The sequence below is a fragment of the Saccostrea echinata genome, unplaced genomic scaffold, assembly GCF_033153115.1.
Source record: "Saccostrea echinata isolate AGI-Se365-2 ecotype Australia unplaced genomic scaffold, CSIRO_AGI_Sech_v1 ptg000001l, whole genome shotgun sequence".
Classification (NCBI taxonomy): Eukaryota; Metazoa; Mollusca; class Bivalvia; order Ostreida; family Ostreidae; genus Saccostrea; species Saccostrea echinata.
In genome coordinates this window covers 38,714,260-38,736,089 of record NW_026889750.1, presented here as the reverse complement: position 1 = coordinate 38,736,089, position 21,830 = coordinate 38,714,260, and the positions used below count along the sequence as shown (strand labels likewise).

The 21,830-nt window shown below is 32.7% G+C and overlaps 2 non-coding genes across 2 annotated transcripts; both read left to right on the top strand.

Moving 5' to 3' along the window:
- The first annotated feature begins 11,716 nt into the window (after positions 1-11,716).
- Positions 11,717-11,789, top strand: Trnar-ucu (transfer RNA arginine (anticodon UCU)). Its single transcript has one exon. It is a non-coding gene; the product is annotated as a tRNA-Arg (tRNA).
- A 538-nt stretch (positions 11,790-12,327) lies between these two features.
- Trnar-ucu (transfer RNA arginine (anticodon UCU)) lies at positions 12,328-12,400 on the top strand. Its single transcript has one exon. It is a non-coding gene; the product is annotated as a tRNA-Arg (tRNA).
- Positions 12,401-21,830: the final 9,430 nt, after the last annotated feature.

Below are 21,830 nucleotides of genomic sequence, written 5' to 3'. Positions count from 1 at the left end.
ATTGGTCAATTGCAAAATATTTTAAGGAACATTCTGATTGTACACACAAGTACTACAAAATTGACATTAAAAAGATGCTTGAGTTTCTGATTGAAAACATTTATGTAGTTTTTGGAGAGAGATGAAGTCTTCCAACAATCTGATGGAATTTCTATGGGTACCAACTGCGCCCCTTTCTTAGCAGACCTATTTTATATTCATATGAAGCAGAATTTATTCAAAAATTTCTACATGAGAAGAAAAGACTTGCTGTGACATTCAACTCGACATTTATTTATATCGACGACATATTATCAATTATCATTAGTTACGTCCATTCATATGTCGACTCGATATATCTCAGTGAACGTGAAATAAAGGACACCACAGAGTATGACACATCTGTTTCATATTATGATATTTTACTAGGAAAAGACGTTAATAGTAACAAAACTGTATGATAAACGTGACGATTTCAACTTTTCCATCGTTAACTTCCCTTATTGATGTGTCAATATACCTTTATCACCTGCATATGGAGTTTATGTCTCCCAGTTGATTCGGTATGCAAGAACATGTTCTACGTACGAACAATTTCTAAAACGAGGCAAGCTATTGACAAACAAATTATCAAGTAAGTTGACAAACAAGGATATCAACAGTCTCATTGAAATCAACATTTCGAAAGTTCCATGGCACCTGATCCCACCTCTGATGTTTTAAGAGGTCCGTGTTTGCTCTGCTCCAGATCTGTATTGTTTCTATGGACTTTTAAGCTTGATTACTGTTCGTTATCTCCATATTTCATTAATAAAACATTGTCAATTTAAGTAAATGTCGAATTGAATTCCACAGCAAGAAACATCCTTCTTTTAATGTAGCAGTTATGTAATATCATTTTTTAAAATCCATGAAGCATCTCCCACAGACATATTTCATAAAGCGCGTTAATGTTTTTTTATGTCACAGAAAAGCTGCGATAGTTTGGCATACTGCAATTTGTTTACTTCTATTGTGCTTTTAAGATAGCAGTAGTCAATCAAGTAATTATGAAATGTTCTGTGGATTAATATTGACTCTGGACTTCCTATGATTATTTTTAATTTCGCTTTTAAGGTCAAGATCTAATAAATGACTTGAGACTGTCTTTTTGGTGCTAGATCCATTATGACGATATAAACTTACTTTTTCCCATACTTTACAAGATTAGCAGAATTATGTAGAAAATGAGGCATTTTCTTGGAATTCAATTTGAAATCATGTCAAAAGGAACCCCATACCTATATTCTATTTAATATAATTTTAAAAAAGAGGTCAAGAAAATATGAAAAGTTGTTTTCTGTGAGACTGTAGGCAATATTGAGAAATTTTCTTTGCCTGAGATGGAGAAAACTCCCATTTTTATACATGATTTTCTTCATTTTTCATTGAAAAGGGCAGTTTAAAATATGTTTTTAGTTGATTTCATCTAAAAATTATCCCTGATCACCATAATTTATTAAGCTACATGTATAATTGTAATTTAATATTACAGGAATTTGTTTCTCAAATTTGAAAAATCTGTAGGCACTCTTTGTTTACTAGATCTTAACCTTAAAGATTTACTATCTCCGCGTGTAAAAAACAAACTGTATTCAAAAGAAAATTAAGGTACTACATATTTAATAAATTAAATACAAATTATATAATTATATCATAAATAAAAAGATGCAATTAAGACCTTAAAAATCATGATAGGAAGGTAAACTAAAAAAAATAACCTTTATTTCTGATCTAGCATTCATTCAATCTTAATTTGTAACCAATTTTAAGGAGTTCTCTGTTATGGAATCGGTTCTACTATAATTTGGTACAACGAAGAATTTTATTGCATAACTTCAGCATTTCAAATAAAATATCAATCAGAATCCATTTCAGCGAAAAGATACATGGAAAGCGTCACAAGAATATCGTAATTTTGATTTTCAATCACCAGTATACATGTATGCTTATAATCTTAGTATATTTATACATTTAATTAAATTGGTCACCTATATTATATTCCTGTGCATTGATTTTAATCTTTTATTTTAAAGAAATAATGACTAGAGAGATAGTTGCAAGTACCAATAATCCAAATTTTTTTCTCATTGCTTATTAAGCCTTTCAGTTTTAAGAATTACCAGGATTTATATTTAAGAATCCTGTAAATGTACTTTTTCCATCGGGTCATAATTCCACGGAATCCAAATTTACGTTCAATCCGCGGGTAGAAAGTTAGGTGGATTTCTTGGAATGCATTATATGTCTTAAATGCACTTTAGGTACCCTGTGACAACTTTCTTCTGAAAATCTGTGACCATGTACATAGCGTAAATTAATCTTGTGTGGAAATAAGGACGTCTACAGTATTAATCTTTTATGGTGTAATATGATGTGAAATGAATAAGAAACATGAATCGGGTCTGTAAAAATACTTCTTAAAAAAATCCTAATTTCGACGTATACATTCAGATGTGTACATTCATAAGTACATGTATGTCCAGAAAGGTGTGTTATCCCAGACGTGTAATTCATGTATACAAAAATGTCGAGAAAGGTGAGTTACCCCACTTAGTTGCTGAAGAAAGATTTTGTAAATTCACACGTGACACAAATGCTGTAGGAACACACATTGTGACTTTTCATATCTGAGTGAATTTCTGTTTACAATGTTGTCCTTATACTCACACATTTTGCTTGACATATGGTTAGGGCTTACGAGGTCAGCAAAATTTATTATACCCGCATTCTTTCTAAAGAAAGTTCGGGTATATTGTTGTTACTCATGTCTGTCCGTCCGTCCGTCCGTCCGTCCGTCTGTCACACTCTTATTTCTCAAACTCCTCTTACATTTTACACAGTAGCCGAATCATCTTTTGGGAGATGTTTGGTGGTGTCATGTAGATGTGCAGTAAAGTTTCGGAATTTTCATTTTCACCCTGGGGGTCAAATGGGGGTCGAAAAATGACGTTTTTTATGCAAAAAGCCCCTGGTTCCCTGAACTCCTCTTACATTTTACACAGTAGCCTAATCATCTTTTGGGAGATGGTTGGTGGTGTCATGTAGATGTGCAGTAAGGTTTCGGAATTTTCATTTTCACCCTGGGGGTCAAATGGGGGTCAAAAAATGATGTTTTTTATGCAAAAAGCCCCTGGTCCCCTGAACTCCTCTTACATTTTACACAGTAGCCTAATCATCTTTTGGGAGATGTTTGGTGGTGTCATGTAGATGTGCAGTAAGGTTTCTGAATTTTCATTTTCACCCTGGGGGTCAAATGGGGGTCGAAAAATGACGTTTTTTATGCAAAAAGCCCCTGGTTCCCTGAACTCCTCTTACATTTTACACAGTAGCCTAATCATCTTTTGGGAGATGTTTGGTGGTGTCATGTAGATGTGCAGTAAGGTTTCGGAATTTTCATTTTCACCCTGGGGGTCAAATGGGGGTCGAAAAATGACGTTTTTTATGCAAAAAGCCCCTGGTTCCCTGAACTCCTCTTACATTTTACACAGTAGCCTAATCATCTTTTGGGAGATGGTTGGTGGTGTCATGTAGATGTGCAGTAAGGTTTCGGAATTTTCATTTTCACCCTGGGGGTCAAATGGGGGTCGAAAAATGACGTTTTTTATGCAAAAAGCCCCTGGTTCTCTGAACTCCTCTTACATTTTACACAGTAGCCTAATCATCTTTTGGGGGATGGTTAGTGGTGTCCTGCAGATGTGCAGTAAGGTTTTGCAATTTTCATTTTCACCCTGGGGGTCAAAGGGGGGTCGAAAAATGACGTTTTTTATGCAAAAAGCCCCTGGTTCCCTGAACTCCTCTTACATTTTACACAGTAGCCGAATCATCTTTTGGGGGATGGTTAGTGGTGTCCTGCAGATGTGCAGTAAGGTTTTGCAATTTTCATTTTCACCCTGAGGGTCAAAGGGGGGTCGAAAAATGACGTTTTTTATGCAAAAAGCCCCTGGTTCCCAGAACTCCTCTTACATTTTACACAGTAGCCTAATTGTCTTTTGGGAGATGGTTGGTGGTGTCATGTTGATGTGCAGTAAGGTTTCGGAATTTTCATTTTCACCCTGGGGGTCAAATGGGGGTCAAAAATGACGTTTTTTTTTGCAAAAAGCCCCTGGTTCCCAGAACTCCTCTTACATTTTACAAAGTAGCCTAATTGTCTTTTGGGAGATGGTTGGTGGTGTCATGTAGATGTGCAGTAAGGTTTCGGAATTTTCATTTTCACGATAGGGTCAAATGGGGGTCGAAAAATAACATTTTTTATGCAAAAAGCCCCTGGTTCCCTGAACTCCATTTTACATTTTACACAGTAGCCTAATCATCTTTTGGGAGATGGTTGGTGGTGTCCTATAGACGTGCAGTAAGGTTTCGGAATTCTTATTTTCCCCCTGGGGGTCAAATTTTTTAAAAAAAATATTTAACATGTTTAAACATCCTGGTTCCCAGAACTTCTCTTATATTTTATGCACTAGCCTTAAATCATGATCATTTGGAAGATGATTGATTTTGTCCTGTGGATGTGTAAAATGGTTTTAAAATTTGCATTTCCATGTGGATAGCAAATAGGGGCAGGAAAAAAATGGCCCCTCCCTAACCCATGGGGTCATGATTTGTACAAACTTGAATCTACACTTCTTGAGAATGTTTCCATATTAATCATGCTTTTGTTGTTCTTAAAAAGAAGAATTTTGAAGATATTTTTCCCTTTTAAATCTCTATAAAACTTTGATCCCTTATTGTGGCCTGACCCTATCCTCGGAGATCATGATTTGAAAACTAGAAATATGTCCATAGGACATAAATGCCCTGCCGAATGTATATTACTAATGCAACATGAAAATTTGTATGAGTGTATGAAGTTTGATGAGAATATCTTGAACAGTTTCTTTAAAATTGAAACTAAAATCTAAAAAAAAATGGATATAGATGATAAATTCTCACAAAATTTTGTATAAGTGCATGCTTACATAAAAATATCTTAGACTGTTTCTTTAAAACTAAGCAAAATACAAATTAAAGAGAAGGGAGGTCAAGGTCACAGAAAAGTGCAAGGTGAAAAGTTTTTGATGCAGTTGAATAGCTCTCACTAATACATATCAGCATATTAGGTCTGATAAAAATATCTTGAATGATTTATTTAAAACTGAGCTTAACACCTATTTGAAAAACGAGAGGTCAAGGTCAAAGGAAAGGTTGAGGTCAAAATGCTGATGCAGTTGAAAAGCTTATATCAGTATGTATTTACTATTGGCATAGAAGTTCAATAAAAATATCAGAAATGGTTTATTAAAATGTAGATAAACACTAATTTAAAAAAGTGAGGTCAAGGTCAAAGGAAAAGTCAATGCCAAAAAAGTTGATGCAATTGATATCTCTCAGCAGTATATATCAGCATATGAAGTTTGATAAATATATCTTGAATTGTTTATTCAAAACTGCTCTAGACACTAATTTAAGAAAAGTAAGGTCAAGGTCAAAGGAAAAGTCAAGGTCAAAAATTTTGATGCAGTTGAAAAGCTTACATCAGTATGTATCAGCATATGATGTTTTATTGAAGTCGGACATGACAAACACTATATGCCTCGGCCATATTCATGGCAGGGCATAAAAAACTTGAATCTACACTATATGAGGATGTTTCCATATCAAAATGACTAACAAGCAAATTCAAAGAATTGTGGTCCCCTCCTTTCCATGTTCTAGTGGGTGGAATGCCATTATTTATGACATATTGTTTCAAATATGCAGGCCTTATCATATGTCATTCAAAAGTAATCACCAAAGTTAAAATTTTTGAAAATTAGGTAAAACATCAAGGTCAAGTGGTAAAAAAATCATAGCATGCTTGGAAACATCTTGTTACAGGTAATGTACATGTCAAATATAAAAGTCCTATCTCTTCTCAATCAAAAGTTATAAGGAAATATAACATTTTTGAAAAGTAGGTTAAACTTCAAGGTCAATGTCACAGAGTCAAAAGTCATGATATATTTAGAAAGGTCTTGTCACAGGTAATATACATGTATAATATGATTGAACGCCCTATCTTTTCTCTTTCAAAATGATCATTTAAAATAATGTTAAATTTTTTTAAAAGTAGGTCAAACTTCAAGGTCAAGGTCATGGGTTCAAAAATCATGGTATGTTAAGAAAGTTCTTGTAGGTAATGTACATGTGAAATATGAAAGCCCTATCTCTTATTATTCAGAAGTTATGACCAAGGTTAAATTTATTGTGACAGACGGACAGACTGACAAACGGACAGACTGACAGACAAATGAGATTTAATGTCCCCTAGGTCCCTTTTGTGAAAATGGACGACAATAATGCCCTTGCTGTTCATGAGAAGAAGACTTATAATGGAAAAAATCCCCTGCATTTTTCTATGTAAATCATTGGATCCCCATATGTGGCCCCACCCTACCGCAGTGGGTCATAATTTTAACAAATTTGAAGCTACACTAAGTCTATGTAAAGAAAGTTTCAACTTTTTGGGCCCAGTCAGTGGTTCTTGATAAGACTTTTTTAAAATGATACCACCAAATTTTCACTAATTCTTGATTATCCCCCCTTGAAAGAGGGTGTGACCCTTCACTTGAACAAACTTGAATCCCCTTTACCCGAAGATGCTTTGTGGCAGGGTTGGTTGAAATTGGCCCAGCGGTTCTAGTGAAGAAGACAAAAATGTGAAAAGTTTACAGGCGGACACATGGATGACAAACAAAATGTGATCAGAAAACCAGGAAAACTCAAGTGAGCTAAAAACTGATGATCACAAGTACTTGGAAAGAGTTCCAGTATTTGAAAAGCAGGTTTTTTTTCATGCATTGTTTTCAGAAGCTGAAAAGGTATGACTTGTATCCATGTTGAAAAAACTTCACATTTCAGAAAACAGTATGATTAAAAATAGTTAATCAAGGTGCTTTGAGTAGCAAAATAAGCTAAACTGGTATAGCTAATTCAACCACAGAGCTTAGTGAATTTTAAAATGCACAACCTTTTCAACTCTTAATCATTCTTAAAATATTTATATCATCATTTCTGATTCAAGGGAGAACTAGAGATATGATCAGAAGTATATCCGTTGACTAATAAACATGTACATGTATATTGTGTTTTTTAAGTCATTAATGTTTGTTTGTTATTAAATGTCCCTCTTGGGAATTTTTCACTCATATGGAGACACCACCACTTAAAAATAATGAAGACGTACAATGAAGTCGGATTTGAGGTTAACATTCATTTTAGGAATTTTCAACAATTAAGACATAAAGAGATAACTCCTTCCCCTTGCCCCTTCCCAGACCCCTGTTTGTTCATGTATGCAAACTAGTCTAATACTTTGGTTTGAGATAAAAAAAAAAATGTGAATATAATATACAAATAGTTTAATGGTCCATCCCTTTGAATGATTTTCATTCCTAATTCTAGGAGGGTACATGGGTTGACCCAAATTCATGAATGAAATGTCAAGTAATCTTATCATTGATGCACTTTTATTTAATTTGATGTAGTCATATTATGAACATTTCCAGTTCATTAAGAGAGTGGGGATGACCTCCAGGGGTTCATAACCTTAAATCATTAGATGTACATAACATAATAACACAAGAAACAAAATTATGTATAGTCAAATGGAAAAGTTTTCTACTATTTAGGAGTCACATGATCATTTGTCATTACAGGGACAGGGAGCGGCTAGGGAGATTGGACCCCCCCCCCTCCCCCCCCCCCCTGGAATTTGCAGAGTTATTTAAATAGGATTATATACTGATTTACAGAAGCAAATAAAAAATGACTTTGGATGCCCTCCCCCTTTAAAAACATGGACCCCACCATCACTGTTTTTATTTTGTTTGTTTGTTTTTTTTTTTTTGCTCCTCAGGAAATTCTGGGCTGGAATTTTTTTGGACCGAGGTGTGGACCCCCCCTCCCCCCCCCCCCCCCCGAAAAAAATTCCCGGATCTGTGCCTGTAACTGAATGTAATGTCGACATTTTCTTTAAAAAATTGTTTTTAAATTAATATATTAAGCATTCTTCAATAGATTAAAAAGTCATAAATTTTAAATGAATTAGGCAATAATGGACATCTCTGACAAATGAACGCATTAAATGATTTGCTTTGTAATGTAATTCACTTTTATCAGACTATATGTGTCCGCGTATCGCAGCGGATAGCGCGCTGGACGTTAAACTATTTGTCTTGTTGATTCGATACTTCCAACTATACGTAATTAGAAATAAATTATACGTAATTAGAAATAAAATTTGTTTTACATTTGGATATTATACACTAAATAAAGGCATTACTGCCAAACTAAGAACTAAACTTTATGATAATGAAAACGGTGAAGATAACAAACAGTGATCGTTCTCAAAAAATCTAAAACAATACAAATCTGTGAACAGGGCATAGAACACGAATCCCCAGAAATTACAGAGGTGGGATCAGGTGCCAAGGAGGAGTAAGCGTTCCTTGTCACACCCGCCGTGAGCCCTATGTATTGATCAGGTAGACGGAATATTCAGTAGTTAATTCTAGTATAAAAAGCAAAGGCCTTACAATTGATAACAAACCATAGATAATTGTTTGCAGTATCAACAAAATTTTCCTAATGACGGATCTAAATTCATGGTAGAATGTCTTACTTTTAACAGGAAAGCGATTTCTTTCTCTCGTCAAATAGACTAGAATTATATTGTTTTTCATTATTTACACTTTTTGGCATGATTTGTGAAATGAAATAAGGAAAGAACGAATTTCTTAAATATAGTTGTGTATATTTTCCTTGATTTTCATCATTAGAAACCTTAAAAAATCAGAAGAAAAGATTTAAGCGGTCTGATTTCTGAAAAGAAAAGGTTTCATCACATGGGAATAAGAAAATGTTGCAATCATACTTTTTGTTTCTTCATTTGTTTCTTCAATAAAAATGGAACTCGTAAATTTAATATCATGCAATTGGTCATCTACAAAAAAAACCCTTCTAATTCTAGATACAGGTACTCTAAAAATGATATTAAAGATATCACAATGTGTATTGTCGAAAAGGATACCTTTTGAATTAAGCAATTGTAGAATCCACGCTGATTTAAATGATTTTAATTTGCATTCTATATCGACTTTAGATAATCCACTTCGTGATATGTCACCAATCAGTGTGTTTCATTTAAATTCTTTGTTTTTTCCCAAAGAAAATTAAAAATTAGGCTTTGTATTTTTAAACATAATTACTATCTGAAAGACATAAAATCGACGATGTATGTATTAGCTTAGAGATAGCAAACGTCTGAATAGTAAAAGATTAACCAAAAATAGTTAATCCTCTTTGTTTCCAAGATTTAAAAGTTTTTCTATCTCATGATAGATTTTATTGTAGCAGTCCTCTTTTTCGTGACCTAAATAAATGCCTAAACATTTAATTGCCTTATTGGTAACTTTAATCCCACAAAGCTCGTTAAACTCATTTTTTTATATTCCCAAGCAAAATACATTCTGTTTTATTAACACTTATTTTAGAACCAGAACATCACAAATCGCCTTTACTACATCTAATATATTCTTCATTGATATTTCGTGATTTAGAGCTACCGTTAAGTCACCTGCATGATGGATTTTTTAAATTTTATTTTTTATTTATTGAAATACTATTTATATTCCGATGAATTTTTATTGTAATTCTAGTATTTCGGCTACAAAAGGACATGGAGTGCAGATAAGGGATATCCTGTCCAATTCCTCTTGTCATTGAACACACTTTGGAAAGCCTTTCATTTTTTTCATTTTTGTATAAAAAAATGTTGGCCAATTTAATGAAATTATTACCCTTGTTGAAATTCTTTCGTACTTTGAAAAGAAAGTTCCACTCAACAGAATGAAAAGCTTTTTTTTGAAATCTTAAAATGATAAAATTCCTCCTAAATTCTCTGATTCACAATATTCAAAGATGTCCAGTATTAGCCCGACATTTTCCCAATGTATCGTCCTTTTATGTACGCAGTTTGGATTTCATTAATTAAGCTAGCCAGATAAATTTTTTGTAATATTTTGGTAAATATGCAAACGCTATAATTTTGTTATGAGGGTTTGTCCGACTTATTGGCCGATAATTTTTCAATACTTTTTCTCCTCTTTTTGAAAAAAATAATGATACTATTGATTGCTGTTGTGTCTTTCAGAGCATCATAGAAATAAGGATAATTTGCGTCCAAAAAAATTGGTAAAATTTACTTGGTAAGCCATCGAGACCAGGCCCCAGTGTATTGAAACAGTCTCAGACTTAAGTAAAAATTTCAGCTATTCATAAAATGAATATTTATTGTAACATGACACTTGAAAATTAAAATTTAGAACATATAATGAAAACAATTTTCTATAACATTTCAAATTTTATGTTTTTTTCCTATTATAAAAGTTAAAGACAATGTACAAATTCTGACTTAAGTTTAAGAATGCTACGTTGATTTATCGTTGATTAAATCAGTTTCATGCTGTAAACAACTCCTCTAAAGTCGGAAATCTTTCATTGATATTCTTATTTTCGTCACTCAGTATTGGTACGTCTATCTCATATCAATAGTAATCTATCAATTCATTATCAATGTTTTACTCGTATACAAGTTTTGATAAAGGTTAAACACTTCTGTTAAGATCTCAATTGTTTCATTGTTGGAAGTCAAAATTTCTGGTGTAGCATTTGAGGGTTGAAGCGGTTTTTAATTTAAAAAAAAAATACGCAGTGTTCTTCTCTTCCTTCTCAATCCCTCCTTTAGATTTTTTATCCTAGGTACTCTCTAATTCTGTCTCTAAAGACTTTAGCTTTCTGTGATTATATTTTTCGGTTTTACCTGTTTCTCTATCTTCATTTCCATTTTCAATTGCCATAATTCTTTTCTTAAGTGATTTTTGTTGAAATTGAGAAAAACTGAACGAGGAATCTTTTATATTACCAAATGTCTGACGGGTTTAAAGAATTATCTAAGTTATCAATAATATTTTGTATTCCCTCATTAAATTTTTCATTTTAATGTTAAGACACGTTTATTTTCACGTATCCTGTGCCCCTCAAAATGAAACTTTAAAAACTTATGGTCAGATATTCGAATCCCTTTCCAGGAAATGCCGGAAATTTTCCTGATTCTTAAGCCATCAAAACTAATTAAAACAAAATCTATCCGACTTTTTGGGTTATTTTCAGCATCACATCATGTTAGATCATTTAGGCCGGAGTATTTTCTTTTCCAAAAATTGATTAAATTAAAATTGTTCATAATATTTTTCATGATATATTTCAAAGTATGTATACTTTCATCACATTCATTGCTTAGTTGACAGTCTCCACAAAGAAAAATGTTGTCATTTAAACAATTTTTTTTGCAATAAAACTTGTTTGAAAAAATAATTGTTTGCTTAACATATTTAGAACATAAATATTTATGACTGAAAATATTTGGCCATTTATCTCAACATTTAATAGAAATTTACTCCCGTCATATTCAACAGAGTTTTATTTTAGAAGACTTTTAAAAATAGCTTTTCCGATGTATAACAAAGTATTTCTTTTTTTAAGATAAGAAAAAGGTAAGAAAGATATGAGAAAAGAAGGAAAAAATAAGACATTACTTCTGTTTTGTTGTTTGTTTTGTTTAAATAAAGTATATTCAGGCATATGTAATTTATGTAATCCTATATAATGCTTCATAAGCGTCCGCGTAGCGCAGCGGATAGCGCGCTGGACTTCTAATCCAGAGGTCGTGGGTTCGAATCCCACCGTGGATGCATTTTTGAAACCAATTGGATTATTTTCAGCATCACATCATGTAAGATCATTTAGGCCGGAGTATTTTTCTTTTCCAAAAATTGATTAAATTAAAATTGTTCATAATATTTTTCATGATATATTTCAAAGTATGTATACTTTCATCACATTCATTGCTTAGTTGACAGTCTCCACAAAGAAAAATGTTGTCATTTAAACAATTTTTTTGCAATAAAACTTGTTTGAAAAAATAATTGTTTGCTTAACATATTTAGAACATAAATATTTATGACTGAAAATATTTGGCCATTTATCTCAACATTTAATAGAAATTTACTCCCGTCATATTCAACAGAGTTTTATTTTAGAAGACTTTTAAAAATAGCTTTTCCGATGTATAACAAAGTATTTCTTTTTTTAAGATAAGAAAAAGGTAAGAAAGATATGAGAAAAGAAGGAAAAAATAAGACATTACTTCTGTTTTGTTGTTTGTTTTGTTTAAATAAAGTATATTCAGGCATATGTAATTTATGTAATCCTATATAATGCTTCATAAGCGTCCGCGTAGCGCAGCGGATAGCGCGCTGGACTTCTAATCCAGAGGTCGTGGGTTCGAATCCCACCGTGGATGCATTTTTGAAACCAATTGTCAACTGGACCTTCCTCACTCCTACCAATATCACCAAATCAACAGGTAAACAAGTGTCAGTAACAAATAAATTGAATTTTTAAAGAAAAAGGGGTAAGAGGCCGATGCAGAAGCTAAATATCGTTCTCATCTATTGAACCAAAAACGGTAAGAGCAGAACTCTAATCATTTCCGATTTTTGAAGAATATGATTAAGACAAAAAAATTCTGATAATGTAATGAAATATATGGTGATAACGAACAGTATTCAAGCTCAAAAGTCCATAAAACAATAAAAAATAGGAGCAGAGCAAACACGGACCTCCAAACATCAGAGGTGGGATCAGGTGCCATGGAGGAGTGAGCATCCCCTGCCGACCGGTCACACCCGCCGTGTGCTCCATGTCGTGATCGGGAAATAACGGAAAAATCCGTCGACAATTCAGTGTGTAAATAATGGCTTAACAATTAGTATGAAAAACGTCAGTCAGCATTTGACTCAATGATAAGTTGTATTTGCTGACAAGGTCATTGTATCGACCATAGAACTTACGAAATGATGACTTTAAACGAGACAGCTGATATTCTTGTCTCATCAACTTATTTGTCAATAATTTACCTCGTTTTAGAATTTGTACATACGTAGAGCATGCTCTTGCGTATCGAATCAGCTGAGAGATATATACCCCGTATGCAGGTGACGAAGGTATGTTGCTGCATAAGTAAGGGAAGTTGACGATTGAAAAGTTAAAGTCATCACGTTTATCATAAAGCTTGGTTGTTAGATTACCATTAACGTCTTTTTCAAGTAAAATATCCAAATATGAAACAGATGTGTCAGACTCTGTGGTATCTTTTATCTCAAGTTCACCAGGATATATCGTATCGACATAAGAATGGAAATAGCCATTGTTTATTGACAATACGTCATCGATATATCTAAATGTCGAGTTGAAGGCCACAGCAAGTGTTTTCTTCTTTTCACGTACAAGATTTACTAAATATTTACTAATTGGAGAATGCCTTATAATTATTCAAAGTTACATGTTTTTTAAAGAAACTTTAAAATATACCTTGCTCAATGTATTTTAAGTTTAGAAAAATAAATGATTGGTGGAAAAAGTGAGAAAGTACTATTTAAAAATATTTAAAAACTTTTCAAAAATAGTTTATTCATATATATGTATATGAAAACATTGTTCAATTAAATATATATATATATGTATATAAACACATTGTTTAATCAACAACATAAAAATTTACGACTTTTCAACTTCATATACAACCATTTCCCGCTATAAATTAAAGTCCAGGCTTTTTGATATCATTGACAGCTGCTTTTTCAATAAAAATGAAACTCGTACATTTACTTACCTTGTCATTGGTAATCTGCAAAATTATTTTGGTAAAAAGCGTTTTGATTGTATCCACAAGTACTCTGAAGTTGATATTAAAAAGATGCTCGAGTTTCTGATTGACAATATCTATGTGGTTTTTGGAGACCAGGTCTTCCAACAATCTATTGGAATCTATTGGAATATATTTCCATGGGAATCAATTGTGCCCCTTTATTAGCAGACCTATTTTTGTATTCATATGAAGCAGAATTTGTTCCAAGATGTTATAAGCGAAAAGAAGAAAACACTTGCTGTAGCCTTCAACTCAACATTTAGATATTACGACGACGTATTGTTAATTAACAATGGTTTTTCCATTTTTATGTCGATACGATATATCCCGGTGAGCTTGAAATAAAAGATACCACAGAGTCTGACACATCTGTTTCATATTTGGATTGATTGATTGATTGTATTTTCTTTAACGTCCCTCTCGAGAATTTTTCACTCATGTGGAGACGCCACCACTTGCCGGTGGAGAGCTGCAAATTTTGTCCTATACTCGGCACTTACGGCCATTGAGCAGTGAGGGATCTTTTTCGTGCCAGCACATACTGCGACACGGGACCTGGGTTTATACGGTCTCATCAAAAGGACCGGTCTCCACGTCCCACAGTGGGATTCGAACCCGCGACGTAAGGATCAACTCCTTACTTCGCGACTCTAGAGCAGACGCTCAACCACTGCGCCACGCGGGCGACTTATTTGGATGTTTTACTAGAAAAAGACGTTAATGGTAATTTAACAACCAAGCTTTATTATAAACGTGGTGACTTTAACTTTTCAATCATCAACTTCCCTTACTTATGCAGCAAAATACCTTCATCACCTGTATACGGGGTTTATATCTCTCAGTTGATTCAATAAGCAAGAGCATGCATGCTCTACGTATGAACAATTTCTAAATCGAGGTAAGTTATTGATAAACAAGTTGATTAAAAAGAATATGTTCTATGGTAGATATAATGACCTTCTCAGCAAATACAATTTATCATTAAATCAAATGCTGATTGACGTTTTTCATAGAAATTGTTAGGCCATTATTTACACACTGAATTGTCCACGAATTTTTCCATTACATGTATTTCCCGATCATGACAAGGAGCACACGGCGGGAGTGACCGGTCGGCAGGGGATGCTAACTCCTCCATGGCACCTGATCCCACCTCTGATATTTTAGAGGTCCGTGTTTGCTCTGCTTCAAAATTTGTATTGTTTAATGGACTTGAATTATGTTCCTTATCTTCATATATTTCATGTATATCTCCCTTTATATTATCCCATGTAATTTCGTGTAAGCGTCCGCGTAGCGCAGCGGACTTTTAATCCAGATGTCGTGGGTTCGAATGCCACTGTATTTTTTTAAAAACACAGGCAACGGAGCTTTCTCACTCTTCATATGTTATTTTAATTTATGCTATGTGATCAATCCCACCCATTCAAAGGAATGTGATCCAACAGGTAATTAAACAGTCTAATGCAATTTTTAAACCGTATCATTACAATTCTATTTTATAGGCCAAATTTCTTAAGTAATTGCCTTCAAAATTAATCTTTTGTTATGTTGGTATTTCGAAATTAACGTAACAATTTTTTTCCACCACGTGTCAGGCGTCTTCTAGGTATTTTAGCACAAACTATACTTTTCTCCTCGCCGCTTCTTGTAAATTTTTGACAGATACTTTACTACAGAAAGACATTAATGGCAAAGTAACAACAAAACTTTATGATAAACGTGATGACTTCAACTTTTCTAGCGTCAACTTCCCTTATCTATATATGTAGCAATATACCATTATTATTGCATATGGAGTTTATGTCTCCCAGTTGATTCAATATGTAAGAACATGATCTACATACCAATAATTTTTAAATTGAGGCAAGTTGTTGACAAATAAGTCGATGAGACAAGGATATCAATAGTCTCTTTTAAAGTCAACATTTCGCAAATTCTATGGCCGGTGCGTACAATGATCTTGTCAACAAATACAATCTATCGTTAAGTCGAACGTTTAATGACGTTTTTCATAAAAATTATGAGGCCTAGTTTTTACACTGGTTTTTACACTGAATTGTCTACATTTTTCCGTTTTCCTGATCATGACAAGGAGCACAAGGCGGGTGTGATCAGTCGACAGGGGATGCTTACTTCTCCATGGTACCTTGTGTAATGTCATTCGGAATTTTCTTATCAACTATAACCTATGAGTTCCGAACATATTGGAAACGGGTTATGGCAGTCTCATTTGAAAAAAAAAACCTTGAGTTTTTTTCCGATTTTTTGTAATAACAATAAAGACAAAATCCGAAGATTCCCCAATCCATTGTAATTTCTGAATGATTTTTCGTTAACTCTTTGAAATCCATAGACAACATTGTGACAATCTATTACAAAGACAGAAAAATAGACAATCAAACAAACAGGGTGAAAATTATCAATTTAATTACTCTTCCTTTGCTGTGGAAAAAAAAGTAACACACAGGTTTAATAATTTCAATGGTTCTTTATTCTGTTTTCATCGTTACTAAAAGAGTGGCAATATATTTCACCACATGCGCAAATGAACGGAAATAGGAAAATCAAAATTATTATCTTTTTAGATATTTTCCACCAAAAAATGTAGTGTTTTGGAGATGGAATATAGTATGAATTTCATCATATTTTAGTCCGAGTAAAATTTTATTGGCATAATTTAAAGATTTTTTTCTTATAGTTCCAAAATGTGATGCAAAATCAATTTTAAGGTTGTAACAATATATACATATATGTAATGGGATAATGTACTCAGAAAGCATTAAAGTATGCGCATTTTAAACAAATTAGAGAAACATTTCTCATATAGCTTCCCTATGGCGAATTTCCCTCCGACAAATTATAGCCATCAATGGACGTGGTATCTTGTTTTCCCTAATGAGATTGATTTTATTCAAATTCAGGCGAACAATTACTGTAATAGATTAAAACGGTACACTCCTCTACATCTCGAACCGTAAGTAGCGTATAGATTTCAATTTAGGAGATATAAATTAACCATGATTTAGTCGAACCTGGTGTGATGTGAATTGATACTTAGGAGTTTGAACAAATTAAATTACCGTGCAATTGTCCATCGAATACATTCTCATGCTAATCAGGAAGGTTTAACTAGGGCCCAGGTGCAGTGTACATTACCCCGAAAGACATACTTCAACCTGGGTCATGATCAGGTGGCCTCCAAGAGTTGTCCTCCATTGTACTGTACAGGGTCGATGTGATACTAAAATAAGCTGCTTCAAAGCCACAAACTCTTTGACTGAAAAGATCATTGCATAATTATGAATAAAATTTTTAGAAATTTCCCACGACCTATCAACAGTGAACAAATTCACTTATTCCTCTTTTGCTTTCATGCTTGATGGCGATTTTTTTTAAATGGAAAATGGAATATTAGTATATTGATTTTGGATTGGAAAAGATCATTATAGCCGATTAAACGTCACCACAAGTTAGACACCATAAAAGGCGACAGCTGTGATATGTTCATAGTGATGTTAACCAATATTATAGTGGCTGTACAATAGATATTTCTTAATCCCCTGTTTTGAACTATAATAGTTGACAAAATAGGGATTAAGAAACATCTTTTCTTCATCAACAATTTCGAAAGACATTTCTCTGTTCACAAATCTGATTTATAAAAAAAAATATTTGGAATCAACATTGTTGGACAGACAGAAAGTCAAGAAGGGTTATTTTTTAGGATAAGGTATTAGCTTCCGTAATTTACCTGACAACCTCGAGCTCATACAATCTTTAAGATGTAGTGATAACTACACATATAACTGAATATCAGTAGTCATAATGACATAGTAATCCCCATTTACCCAAATATAGAACGAAAGTATTGCCGGCTTTTTCATGCTGTCTTTCTATAACAATAGAATCTAATCTATGTCTAAATTACAGAAAAGAAAGGAAAACATTTTACAGAATATCTTTTTATATAAATCTATATACATACATCTATGATTTTATAAATGTTTGTTTTGGATTATTTTTTTAACTTTGCTGGGGAACACAAATCAAATATGCTAGCGAAAGATAAAAAACGAAAGAGAAATGGAAAAGGCCCAGGAGTTTATATCAGGATAAGGGGAGGGACTTTGTTGTCCTCAAACAACTATGTCAGTGGCTCTCTAGAAGGAGATTCTGAAACGTAATTATTGAGAAGTCAGAAGAATAATGAACTCCAAACTAAAACAATAGTTTTATGTAGAATGAAAAAGGTCAAGATAATGAACAATGATTTCAAAAGAAATCTACAAACAATACAAATCTGTAAACAGGGCATAAAACACGGACCCTCGGAAATTCCAGAAGTGGGATCAGGTGCATAGGAGGAGTAAGCATCCCCTGTCAACCGGTCACACCCGCCGTGAACCCTATATAATATATAAGTCAATATCTTGATGCAAAAAGTTCTTCAGAGAAAATGGAAGTTTTGAAACTTTCTGATAAGAGATTTATAAAATCTCTTCATAAATGCTAACAATTTACTGACAGGTATTTGAAGTATCAAAATGCTCTGTAGAATTCCTTTTTATGAGTGTTTTAGGTGTTTATTCTGGATAAATCCAATTAAAAGCAGATAAATTACACAATGGAACAAATATCCTTGGTGTATAAGGGATATGAAAATAAAACAGAGATTTAGTAACTGAAATACATGATTTCTATGTATGTGTTACTTGAGAATTAAAATATATACCTGTGATAACTCCAACAATGTTTTATTTCCAGATTGTTATCTAAAATCCTAATTGATTTTTTGTCGTTCTTCAATCTTTTCAAAGCAATTCTCTTTATCTTAAATTGATTTAAAGAGCTAGGTTCACTTTAAGCATAAAATGGCCCTGTAGATATACTAACACTTTATGTTCCATTTTAAACATCAAGATAAAGTAGAGACTTAGTGCTTTCATTTCCTATTTAAAAATTTCTTCTTAAAGCCAAGGTCTTGGAAAACAGGCTTCATGGAATTGCAATGTTCTTGAATTTTAAGGAAAACAAGTATATTTGAGTACTTTCACAGAAGAGAAATAATATGAGCGCATCCTCTGATCTAAAAAATAAAACATGTTTTGTAATCCTCAGAAATAGTTCTATCATTTAATAGTTGCATATTTTAGATCAGAGGTTGCGCTCTATATTGAATATAGAAAAAAAGCTTTAAAAATTAACTGTTCTTGTAGAATTTTCAGGATATGAGGAAAATGATGCATTTCATGACGTCATAATGCATTGACTAGCCAGAAAATTACGTCATTTTTGATAGATACGCAGTCACCAAAGGTCTAAATGATATTTAATGCATTGTTTACTAAAACCAAGCAGTTTCAGTTTTTCTGAAATTCACAGGGCCAAAAAAGGCCCTAAGTGAACCCTGTTCTTTTAGATTCTTAAAACAAAATGGATCTGAAAGATGTAAAAACGTTGTCTAATGTCGAACTCTAAGTCATATGAAACGGTAGAATGGAAAATAAAAAGATCTTTTCTCAACACATTTCTTTTAATACGTTTCTGAAAAAGATTTCGCTTTTGAAAAGATGCATCGCTGTAGGTATCTTCAGAAACTGAATTAATTTTCGTTTAATTACTATATATATATATTACTAGATACTATAGCGATTACTTCAAAAGATATCTCTTTCGATTAAAAAAAAAGTTTAAAAAATCATTTCTGTTGTAAAATAGGGGATTTTATCTATGTTGTGTTAAAAAGATATCTCATTAGAACTCCTTTGAATATTTTTTTAAACATGTTTTCCTTCATGAGAGACGAATGTTATGTTTCAATTTCTTTTAAAACAAATATAATTATTATCAATAACTTAACTAATTACAGTGAAAAAGACCCCATCTATATTTCCTCACATAATATATGTATCTCTTAAGCGAAAAAAAAAGTGTCCGCATATTAAAATAATTGTTTTCAATGGGAGACTTTCGTCAGGAAAAGAGATAAAAAGTGAATCTTTACATTGAAAATATGCCTAATCTTTCATAAAATAACTTGTTTTAATCTAGAAAGTTAGCGACATATTTTTTAAAGTTTCATATCGTACATGTATTCTGAAATTTATTCCCATTTTAATATTTACTGCCTATAATCATAATTTGCACTTTTGGGATTGGAATTTCCTTTTCAGATCTGTTTCTTCTTCTTCTTCTTTTTTTTTTTCTTAGAGCAGAAGCTCTGAAAGAAATGAGGATTTTAAGCTTGGATTAGTACATTTACAGTGACTGTCCTCTAACGTTTATGTGAACCACAACATGAATTAAGTAGTGGTTAACACAAATTAACCTATTTTCTTATCATAACATTATTTTACTCAGATCTGTACCATATGTTTTACGTACTGTCTAATTACTATGGTATTTTGTTTTACGTACTGTCTAATTACTATGGTATTCTAGTGTCTTCTTGGCGATTTTGCAGGCACAGTAATGAGTGTCCTTTCTTTTATCACCAATCTTACTTAAAGTAAACTTCAAGATGCCAACAATTTTGGTTGAACTTTAGTCCTAAACTTTGTGCTCACATCATTACAGTGATGATTCAACATCGTGTCAGCTACCATAGAAGTACGAGGTCTCAGTTATTCAGGTTTTTAAGATCTGTGATTTTTACCCTTGGCCAAAAAAGTCACCTCTGTTCTAATGATCAAACTTATCCAAAAATCGAAAACATAACCAGTTGCTTCTCCTACACAGTGATATGAATTTAAGTGCGCTTTATATACACCTCAACAACTGAGAAGTTACCATGAGAAAATATTACAGTAAAAACAAGTTACTTTAGTAAGCAAAGTTTGCTTTAATAAATAAGAATATTGTTTGCAAGTATATGTATATAAAAGTTATTGCCATAGTACTGTAAAACACTTTTTATTTGCGAGAACTTTATTTTCGCCTTATAACGCGAGACAGTGTGCTCGCGAAAATTTCATTCTCGCGTATATTAGTATTCCTTAAGATTATATAGAGCAATAACCACAATTCGTTAAAATATTGTCTCGCTAATAAAGTGTCAATGACTATCTCGCGAAAATAAGGTGTCGCGAAAATCAAGTCATCTACAGTATACGAAAGGATCAAAGTTCCAAAAGATCAAACTTCATGCTGCTGTTTATCAGTGTTTCACGCTATTAAACATAACGAATCAAAATCTTTCAATTATTCTAATTGTTTAAACGAGAATTTTTTATTATAAATGGCAATATCATTGATATTTTTCAATAGTACTTCTCGCATTATCATTATGAATATGCATTTTGAGTGTTCTCTTGCTGTTAATCTTCAATAGAGTTCCAAAGAAAAGTTTCATATTACATAAAAGTGTCAATAAAGTACCAACGTATCATAGTAGATAAAAGCTTTATAATAATTCAAAGCATTAATGTATGCACAATGGTAAACTTAAGTTAGTTATAGTAAACTTTAATTAGGTACAGCAAATTTTTATTGTTTACAAGGCTTTTAATTTCGAGGAGTGGTGTGACGTGGAGGAAGCTGAAATACCATGCTTTTTGTTCCACTACATGCAATTAAAAATGATTTACATATATTGATAAGATTTCAAAACACATTTGACAATCTCTTCCTGTAATTATATCTAACAAACTCTTTTCACAAAATCTATAAACAATTACTGTAGATTCCTGAATATACGCAAGGAATAAATTATGTGTAATTTCGCGAAAAGCACCACTCGCTAAATAAAATTGCTCGCTTTTATTTTTATGGTGCTGAAATCAGTGTAAAAACTCTTGATCAACCGTCCACCGCGAATTGTTGTTCTCGCGATTTGACGTTAAAGAGCCATTTCGCGATTATAAGTACTCGCAAAAAAAAAAGGAATATGCGGTATTAATTAAAACATCATCTTATTATATGTTAAATATTGAAAAAGGTAGACAACAAAACTAAAGAAAAATAGTTTACATATGTGCTGTAACCGTTACTCCTCACGCAACTATTTTAAACAGCATCGAGA